The sequence below is a fragment of the Lathyrus oleraceus genome, chromosome 2 (assembly GCF_024323335.1).
Source record: "Lathyrus oleraceus cultivar Zhongwan6 chromosome 2, CAAS_Psat_ZW6_1.0, whole genome shotgun sequence".
NCBI lineage: Eukaryota > Viridiplantae > Streptophyta > Magnoliopsida > Fabales > Fabaceae > Lathyrus > Lathyrus oleraceus.
In genome coordinates, this window is record NC_066580.1 from 306,214,513 (window position 1) to 306,224,902 (window position 10,390).

Genomic DNA, 10,390 nt, shown 5'->3' on the forward strand with positions numbered 1-10,390 from the left:
TCTTAGACAGCGCTTTTAAAAGAAAGCGCTGTCTAAGGTTAAAATTAAAATAAAACACGGAAAATGTTCCAAAAAAATAATGAAAGCGCTGTCTAAGGGGGGGTCTTAGACAGCGCTTTCTAAAAGCGCTGTCTAAGACCCCCCCTTAGATAGCGCTTTTAGAAAGCGCTTTTAAATATAGACCTTAGTCAGCGCTTTTGATAAAGCGCTGTCTAAAGTCTTTAAATTAAAAAAAAATTAAAACCAAAAGCGCTGTCTAAGGGGGGGTTTAGAAAGCGCTTTTGGAAAGCGCTGTCTAAGGCATACCTTAGAAAGCGCTTTCCACAAAAGCGTTGTCTAAGGTCTAATTAAAATAAAATTTCAGACTCCATTTCAATTTTCGTTCTCTGTTCTTTTGTTTTCCCTCCTGTGAACGTTGAAACCCTATCAGCGAAAACCATAACAGCGAACACGAATACACTTCCATTTTTCGGTTTCAATCATTGAACGTGTTTGAAGAATCGTACGTGTCTCGACATTTGGGTGTTGACTTCGTTTTTCGTTTCTACTGTTCTTCATTTCTTGCGGTATGTTCTTCAATATTTTCTTCATTTCTTCATTTCTTCGGATATTGATGATGACGGTGATTTTTCCGATCCGTTTGATATTGCTAGAACAAAGCACGCTTCTATTAATCGACTGAAACGCTGGAGAGTACGTTTTCTGTTCTTTCTCATGCTCGTAAATACTGTTGTTGAGTTTATCTGTGCTTTGTTAAGTTTATGTTAATCTATATGTTTGTTTTTGAAGTTTTTGTGAACTGGATACACTGATTGCTGTTGATGTTTCTATTTATGGCAGATTTAGGGTTTATGAGAGTGGTTTTTGCATGCTGTTTTTGAAATTCGTTGCTTAGGGATTTAGTTTTAGTTTATGTGTATTGAGGAAACAATGGAGTATTGTAATTGTGACTCTTATTATAATCTATGAAATTATTGAAATAGTGTTGGTTTTTGGATAAGGTTTTTGTTGTTGTTGAGGATGGAGTGAGTTAATGGCCAGAGGATGAGGAAGTTGGTGGTTTTTGGATTTTGTCTTCATTTATGGGAAGTGTTTTTAGTTTACATTTTGTTTGTTGCAAAATTTTGTTGAAATGACTTCTTGCATTGCATGATGACTTTGGAGTGAGGTTTCTACAATTTTGATTTGGAGTGAGGTTCTACAAAATTTTGTTGTACTAGTTCATATACAATTTTGATTGGAGTTGTGGTGACTCGAATTTCAAGTTTGTTTCAATGGAGAACCAACATTATCCTTCCTTTTACAAATGGTGTTGGTTGGAAACCACCCTGCCTGATTGGGTCAGTGACTGGAAATAAAAGAGGCAGTACTTTGTCTTAGGTTGAAGTTGAGTAAATGTTGTGTGTTCTGTGGCAATGTTGTTGCTGCAGAATAACCAAAATTTATCAGTGTCATGAATCCTCTAGCATTTTCTTACCAGTACAATTTTCTTCTTCTTTCTGCTGTACAAATGTTGTTTTCTTATTTACTTCATTCAGACAATAACTAGTTTCATACTTTCATTTGATTATTCTGTATTTCTATTACTGACATGGGAGCAATCCCTTGTGTCTTCAGCAAGCAGCGCTTGTACTAAATGCTTCCCGTCGATTTCGTTATACCTTGGATTTGAAGAAAGAAGAAGAGAAGAAACTAATACTGAGAAAGATTAGAGCGCATGCACAAGCCATTAGAGTACAGTTCCTTCATTGGACTTTCCTTGTTATGTTTATGTTGTGTATGTGTAGTACACTACTTATTCATTTTGTCTTAATAGGCAACATATCTTTTCAAAGCAGCTAGGGGGCAGGGGCAGAGGCAGGGACAAGGGCAAGGAAAATTGAATGGTGAGTAATTTATTGATGTTCACTGTTATTTGTAAATATCTCTGTCATTGTTTGGAGTAATGTAGTCATTCTGAAACCAATGCTATTATCTCTTTTATTTGTTAACAATTTCTGCTTATGAATTATTGGTCTGTTTGACTAGATGAAGATTGAGAGAAAAAGAGAATTTGAGAGAGAAATATTATGATAATTGGATTTTCATTATCTAACTTTATGTTAATGAAATAGGTATTATTGTACTAAGAAGTAGCCAATGTTGACTAAAGTGAATTGCAACTACTCTAATGTCTAACTGACAGCGACCTAGCAGCTACTTATAACCCTATGTAACATTGACACTCTAGGTTGAAGGTGTGTTTGACACGTGTCGAAAGCCTAACACTCGTACGACCCTTACATGTGATTACATTCAATCACTTCTATTTTTTCTCTCTTATTATTACCCATGTCGGCGGATGTTAGGAGGACTCTGTATCATCATGAGTACTAATAGAGTGAACCAGAGAGTGACCAGAGGCTTGGGGAGTGAGAGCATCTGCAAGTTGATAATATGCTGTTAGTACAGGACAATGAAGGACTTAGCAAGAGCTCGTTCTCGAACAAAGTAAAAGTCTAGCACCATGTGTTTTGTCCTTGAGTGAAGCCCCAAGCTGTATATATTGATTGCTACTCTACTTTGATTGTCACAGTAAGCTACAAGAGTTGTGCACTGAATTTTCAATTCAGAAATAAGAGACTGAATTCCAGTGAGTTCTATAGCCATGAGAGCAAGACTGTGAAACTCTTCTTTGCACAAGAATGAATAACATTGTTTTGTTTCCGTGCTTACAAAGACACCAAGTTTGTGCCTAAGAAAATGCAAAAGCCCGAAGTTTGAGTGTCTGCCCTCAATGTTAGAGGCCCAATAGTATCACATAATGTGTTTTAATAATTTTCCAGTGCTCCAAACAAGTGGCACATTTTTTTCTGCATTAAATATACTTTCGTTTTGTGATACCTGCTTCATGGACTTACCCTGGTATATTATATTGATTAAGTATAGATAACTTCATAAACTTTTTTTGTCTTTTCTTACTCAATATTAATAATCAATTATTTTAACTGTTAGAAACTACAAAACCTCTTCAAACCTCTACTGGTGAATTTCCAATTGGACCGGAGCAACTAGCTTCCATTTCAAGGGAGCACGATATTGCCTCATTGCAGCAATATGGAGGGGTATGTTTGCCAAGAATAATTTTTTAAACTGGGTAATATTATCAATGGAAGTCATAAATTTCATGATTTTTCTTTCTAAATTACTATCAGGTTGCAGGGGTATCAAATTTATTGAAAACTGATTTAGAGAAGGGAGTTGATGGTGATGATGCTGACTTACTAAGACGGAGGAATGCATTTGGTTCCAACAATTACCCTCGAAAGAAAGGAAGAAGTTTTCTGGTAACTTCTATTGTTCTTGGGCTATTGGAATCATCAGTGTTTTATGGTAATATGAAGCATAACTAGTTATTTTTGGGGGGTTGGGTTACATTACATATATTAACCTGCTTAACTGCAGGTGGGAAGTGGAGCGGGTTAATTAATGTGGGGTTGTGTAATTAATGTGTACATTTGTAGTATATGTAATGACTTGTAAATGTGTACATAAATTTGTATATATTTTGATACATTTAAGGCAAAATTGGTTTGAATTGGTATATATATATATTTGTTAGCCAAAAATTGGTCGAAAAAAGGCCAAAATGGCATATATAAAATGTGATAATTGTCTGTCAAAATCTGGTTGAAAACAGGTAGAAATTCTGGTTTATAAACCTGGAAAAAATGTGGTTTAAAATAAAAGCTTCAAAAATTTTCGTATACCTTAGACAGCGCTTTTGTAAAAAGCGCTGTCTAAGGGGGGGATTAGAAAGCGCTTTAGGCAAAAGCGCTGTCTAAGGGGGGGGCTTAGACAGCGCTTTTTGAAAAGCGTTGTCTAAGGTATACCTAAAAAAATTAAAATAGGAGGGTCTTAGAAAGCGCTTTTGGCCAAAGCGCTGTCTAAGGGGGTGGGGCTTAGACAGCGCATTTCAAAAGCGCTGTCTAAGGTATACCTAAAAAATTTAAAATAAGAGGGTCTTATAAAGCGCTTTTGGCCAAAGCGCTGTCTAAGGGGGGGGGGGGGGGGGGGCTTAGACAGCGCTTTTAAGATTTAAAAAAGCGTTGTCTAAACCTTTAGCAGCGGAGGTTTAGACAGCGCTTTAAAGCGCTGTCTAAGGCTAAAAAAAGCGCTGTCTAAGGTCTTGTCTGTTGTAGTGCTTGGAATTGAGATGAATTGAGTCACGATCTTTGATTCCTTTTGCAAACAGAAGCTTCTATGGATCAAAGTGAAGAGGTCTAGGACCTTTACATCTGAAATTTCAATCAAGGAAATCAAAATTCATATATGAAATTTTTAGAGAAAAATGAGATTTGTTCCTTTGGTATGGGTGTGTATTCAATTCAGCAGAGGTTTAGGCGCCATTAGGTTGAAGAATTGTGAAGCTATGGCATGGTATTTATAGATGGAGATGGCTGAATGCATGAGCTAACTCGTGTGCATGGGAGAAGAGGGCCTCCATGCATGGGCCTGTACAGGCGCATGGAGGGCCCAATTCTGAATGGAATTGCAAGATATAAATCACCAAATAAGAATTGGACGTGCAGATTGGATGTTAATGGATCATGAGTGGCAATTGGAATGATTTTCATAAAATGCTCTATTTCATTGAAGCCTTCGAAAATTCCATGTCCAAAATCCAAATGCAACCTTTTAAGTAATGGTTGAAAAGCTTATTGCATAAGGAACAAATGTCATGTTGATCAAAACTTCAATTGGGCCTTGGAAATTAATGAAATTTGAGTTTGAAGTGTAGGGTGCAAAACATGCATATGTGAAATTTCCAAATTTGGCCAATATTCATGCCCCTCTTTCTCAATGATACAAGCTCCAAATGATAAACTCTTCAACATTAAAGTTGTAGAGCTTTTCAAGACAATCAATTTGGAATTAAAGTTTGCATCATTTGGATTTTGGATGAAAAAGTTATGGGCACTTGAAGTTGGACTTTTTCACATTTCAATGCATTTGGCCCAAAGTGACCTATAATATTTTGCATTATCACATGTATTTATTTTGAGATTTTGCAATTTTTCTCAACATAACATTTGAATTAGACACATTAATATTTCCAATGAATTAAGTCTCACCTCAAAATCATGAAAAATGAATAAGTTATGTTCTTGGGAAGTTGACCCAAAATTAGGGTTTCTGTCAAAATGGCCTATAATGTCTTGGAATGGATGATGACCTTCCAAGCTTCAAATAAATTTTTGATGAACATGGAAGTTATTCATATTGTCCTTAAGAACATTGTTTCTCTTGGGGTCATCTCCATTTGACCAATACATAAAAAGTTAGGTCTCAGTGAATTTTAAAATAGTTAGATGAATTGACTGATCAACTTCTCAAGTCCACACCTCATATCTTGATGAATGGATGATTGAGGACACTCAAGTGAGTTCAAATATGCATGAAATGATGGAATGAGTAAACTTCCCTCGATTGTATTTGACCATGGGCTGAAGTTGCTTCATGAGCAAGGCACAATTGATGAACAGATGAGATATGGTTTCCTTGGGAAACAAACCTCAAACCCTGTGCTTGCTTTGATCAAAATGATGAATTGAGATACTTGGGAGGCATACTTGATGGATGAGAGCTTTGGGGACCATTACCATGCTTGCTTTCATCTTCTCTTTCCCATATCATTGCACAAAGGATCTTCTAGAAGCTTTTAGACTTTGTGATTGCTCAAGCTACAAACAAGAAATGTTAGTGACATATTTTTGTGCTTTTGGTTAGGAAATAAATGAGAAAAGCAATGACATACAATTCAAGCATGCTTGGTGATCTTAAACCACACACAAGAGATCCCACCCAAAGGCAAAGGGAACCAAGATGCTTATGATCCTTGAGGCTATGCAAATGCCATGTTATGATGCCATGAGGGATCTTGGGGTCAAAATTAGGGTCTTACAGATGCCCCTATTTATGGTCATTCTAGCCGGGGAAGTGAAGGTTAAAATCCTCGTCTCGACGAGGTGGAATGGGCTTAAATAATAACAAAGAGACTAATTTTGGCCCCTAATAGATCTCATGATGCAAATGTACGTATGCAAAAGGTAACACTCTATAGAGATATGTGTCCACAAAGAAGAAAAGAAATCCGGAGAAACTGACAATCCATATGAGTAATTCACTCCATGGGACAGAGACTCTGGGACTCTTATGGGGATAGAAAAGAAGATAAATTGCGTGAGCAGGTCACGACTTAGAACTTGCTGAGACACGAGAGGAATTCCAAGAGGATAAATCAATGGAAGGACTCAAACTGACTCAAAATTCATGTATTGGGGAATATGCCAATACAGCTGAACTATCCACAAAGGATACTTCGGATAAAAATTCGGACTCAGATGGGGAAAATCCACTAAGGGACTCCACTGGGGAAATTCCAAACAGGACTCCTCTGGGAAAACACCAGGATGAGGTATTACCGGTTACTGGGTAATAAGCTCAAGGAGACATGTGATCCGAAACACCGGTATGAGGGTGGAAGAACAACATGCTCGGGGAGAACGAATATCTAAGACCGGTATAAGGGTGAGAGATATCAAACATCCGAAATCATCTGAGGAAAACCTAAAAAGGTATATTTCAACTCAGGAAGTCTGACTCTACAGGGGACGAAAAATCATAATAGGGAGCAGAGAGGAAGGAACACCAGAGATACCGATTACTGGGCATATAATAGGTGACCGACCAAGGCGTGAATTGGGGAATATATCCAAGACACTCATCATCCAAAAGAGGACTGAAAAGCAAACTCGATTACAGGATGGGCATTCGATTCCACAAACGGGGATACGAATCTTACTCGACTGGGGGAGGGCAAAAGACTTCTACCAAAGAGTGCATGAGATATATTATCTATTACCGTCAGAACGTAGATAACATACTCGCATGGAAGATTATCCATAACCGGTTACTAGGTTAATAAAGGATAAATCGACCGAAAGGAAAGGGTATCGGGATACCAAATACTAGGTATAAAATGATGACCAATCACAAAGGGAGAAACAATCATTACCGACAAACGGCAAATGAAAGATGACTTGCTGGGGATACATTGACAAAGGCAATGATCCGGGAGATATATCACCGGTTACTGGGAGATATACTCAGAAGGGTGAAGGAATATCGATACCGTATATTGGATAAAGATAACCGTCAAGGAGGGGATTACATCTACCAGATACTGGGTAGAAAACCACGGAAGAGTAACCGTCATCGGTTAGGATGAACGAAAATAAGGTTAACTCTCCAAGGGGATAAAAATAGGGTTTACAACTACCGGTACGAGGGTAGAAAACCACAGACTCCGCCGAGGAAAATATGGATAATTAATAGTTACTGAGCAATCATTCATCTAAACTACGGTGAAACGTAAGGAAAGACGCAAAAAGCCAACCTAGGAACAAACTAGAGAGGCACGATGAAACAAGACTCATCCCTATGAGGATATAACTCAGGGGGGAGCTCCATCCCAGTATATGTGTTGAGAGGAAACAGAAACAACCATTATCCACGAGGACATAACTCAGTGGGGAGTATGGAAGAAAGGATAAACACTTTATGCTTATGGGGCTGACTCTACATGGGGAGATCAGACATAAACATCTGCTTGGGGAAACATATTACCAACTAGCAGGAGATAACAAACAAAGATATATGGCAAAGAATGCAACATGGATATCTAAATGTTTAACATTATATGCATATGCGTGGTTTATGTATGATGAATGCTAACAAAACAGACATATCTAACACAAACAGGTCCAAGAATCAAATGAACAAAAATACGGTACTACATCTCAAGAGAGAAAGCCAATCCCAATGGAGAACACCCAATCTGATGGGGGCAAGAGATACCAGGAAACAAAGACCTCTGCAGGGGAATGAACATCAGTCATTCCGGCTGGGGACAGGATCATCGCACAGATAAAATCCTCCGTATGAGCAACTCTACTGGGGAAATTATCAAAGGGGAAGATGGATCTCTGTGGAGAACAACCACCAATCAGAAGTTTCCAAGATCACCAAATATTGTACTACCAAATAGATCACATCTGCTGAGGAAGAAGGATCACTACTTTGCTGAAGGAGGAAGGATGAATATCTTTACCAAACACTCTGCTCGGAAAAAAAAAACCACAACAGGCTCCGGAGGAAGAGGATACAAGCATGCCAGGAATATGAACAAATGTCTTACCCTGTTGAGAATCATACCATCTTTGGGAGAGCACTGAAGACATCCCCAGTATCCTTTTTATCATTGCGAATGTTCACTTTGTTTAAAAACAAGTCATGAAAATTTATTTATTTAAAACAATGATATTTCTCAATTAAAACATGCAAAACATTTGTTGAATAGAAACAAGTAAGAGTGCAACTAATTGGATAAAGGCTCAAATTTATTTGATGGAATGGTAGTCTGCAAATGGCAAGACTCCATAAATCTTTAAAAATTTGAAATTGGTGATATATATTGGAAAAGGGTTACATTGAACATATTGACCATTTCTCCACCAACTTTGAATTCGATGTATTTGAAGCTTTAGTTGACGACGACTGATCGAGAATCTCTGACAAATGACATTTTGTAGAACAAAGTCTTGTTAGGATGCAGTTACTTGCCAAATCCCTAACTTTTACCTAGATTTCCCCAGGGTGAGGTACTCAATCTAGCGGGATATATATTCATTTTTTATGTCTCTAACTTTTTCCTGGATCGCCCTTTCGGGTTTTCAATCCACAGAGACGCTCATTTTTGCCTAAGCCGCCCTTTCGAGTTTTCAACTTAGCGAACTATTCTGTTTTTATTTTAGGCGAAGTATTTCTTGACTGCATCTGAATTCACAGGACGAGTGAAATCCTCCCCATCCATAGTTGTAAGTATCAAAGCCCCGCCTGAAAAGGCTCTCTTAACAACATATGGACCTTCATAGTTTGGAGTCCACTTGCCCCTGGAATCGGGCGCGAAAGACAAGACTTTCTTGAGCACAAGGTCACCCTTTCGGAACACACGAGGCTTGACCTTCTTATCAAAGGCTTTCACCATCCTTTGCTGATATAACTGACAATGGCACATAACAGTTAATCTCTTTTCTTCTATCAAATTCAACTGGTCAAAACGACTCTGAACCCATTCAGCATCAGTCAACTTGGCTTCCATCAAGACTCTCATTGAGGGGATCTCCACCTCTACTGGGAGCACAGCCTCCATGCCGTAAACAAGAGAGAAAGGGGTTGCCCCTGTTGAAGTGCGGACAGATGTTCGATATCCATGCAAAGCAAATGGCAGCATCTCATGCCAATCTTTGTACGTAACAACCATCTTCTGGATAATCTTCTTGATATTCTTATTAGCAGCTTCAACAACCCCATTCATCTTGGTTCTGTAAGGAGAAGAATTATGATGTGCAATCTTGAACTTGCTACACAGCTCTTTCATCATCTTGTTGTTCAAGTTAGATCCATTTCCAGTAACGATCTTGTCTGGCACACCATAACGGCATATTAGTTGATTCTTGATAAACTTCACGACCACCTGCCTAGTCACATTTGCATATGATGCCGCTTCGACACACTTGGTGAAGAAATCAATTGCTACGAGAATAAATTTGTGACCGTTGGACGCTTTCGGTTCTATCATGTCAATTCCCCATATGGAGAAGGGCCATGGTGATGAAATCACATTCAGAAGTGTCGGAGGAATATGAATCTTATCTGCATAGATCTGACACTTATGGCATTTCTTCACATATTTGCAGCAATCAGACTCCATTGTCAGCCAATAGTAGCGCGCTCTTAACATATTTCTAGCCATGGCATGTCCATTGGAATGAGTACCAAATGAACCCTCATGGACCTCAGTCATTAACAGGTCTGCTTCGTGTCTATCCACGCATTTGAGTAGGACCATGTCAAAATTTCTCTTATAAAGCACATCGCCATTGAGGTAGAAACTGCCAGATAATCTCCTCAAAGTCTTTCTATCTTTCACAGATGCCCCAGGCGGGTAAATCTGGTTCTGAAGAAAACACTTGATATCATAATACCACGGCTTATCATCTTGTACCTCCTCTACTACAAATACATGAGTTGGTCTGTCCAAGCGCATCACAGTGATATTGGGAACTTCATTACAAAGTCTTACCACAATCATTGAAGCAGGTGTAGCAAGAGCATCTGCCATCCGATTCTCATCTCGAGGAATATGATGGAAATCAACCTCAGTAAAGAACGTTGAAATCCTCCTCGCATAATCTCTATATGGGATGAGGCCAGGCTGATTCGTTTCCCATTCACCCTTAATCTGATTAACAACGAGGGCCAAATCACATAAACATCAAGATGTTTG

The 10,390-nt window shown here is 38.5% G+C and overlaps 1 long non-coding RNA gene across 1 annotated transcript; it reads left to right on the forward strand.

Moving 5' to 3' along the window:
- Positions 1-592: 592 nt before the first annotated feature.
- LOC127121364 (uncharacterized) lies at positions 593-1,680 on the forward strand. Its single transcript, XR_007803427.1, has 2 exons — positions 593-693; positions 1,618-1,680. It is a non-coding gene; the product is annotated as an uncharacterized LOC127121364 (long non-coding RNA).
- Positions 1,681-10,390: the final 8,710 nt, after the last annotated feature.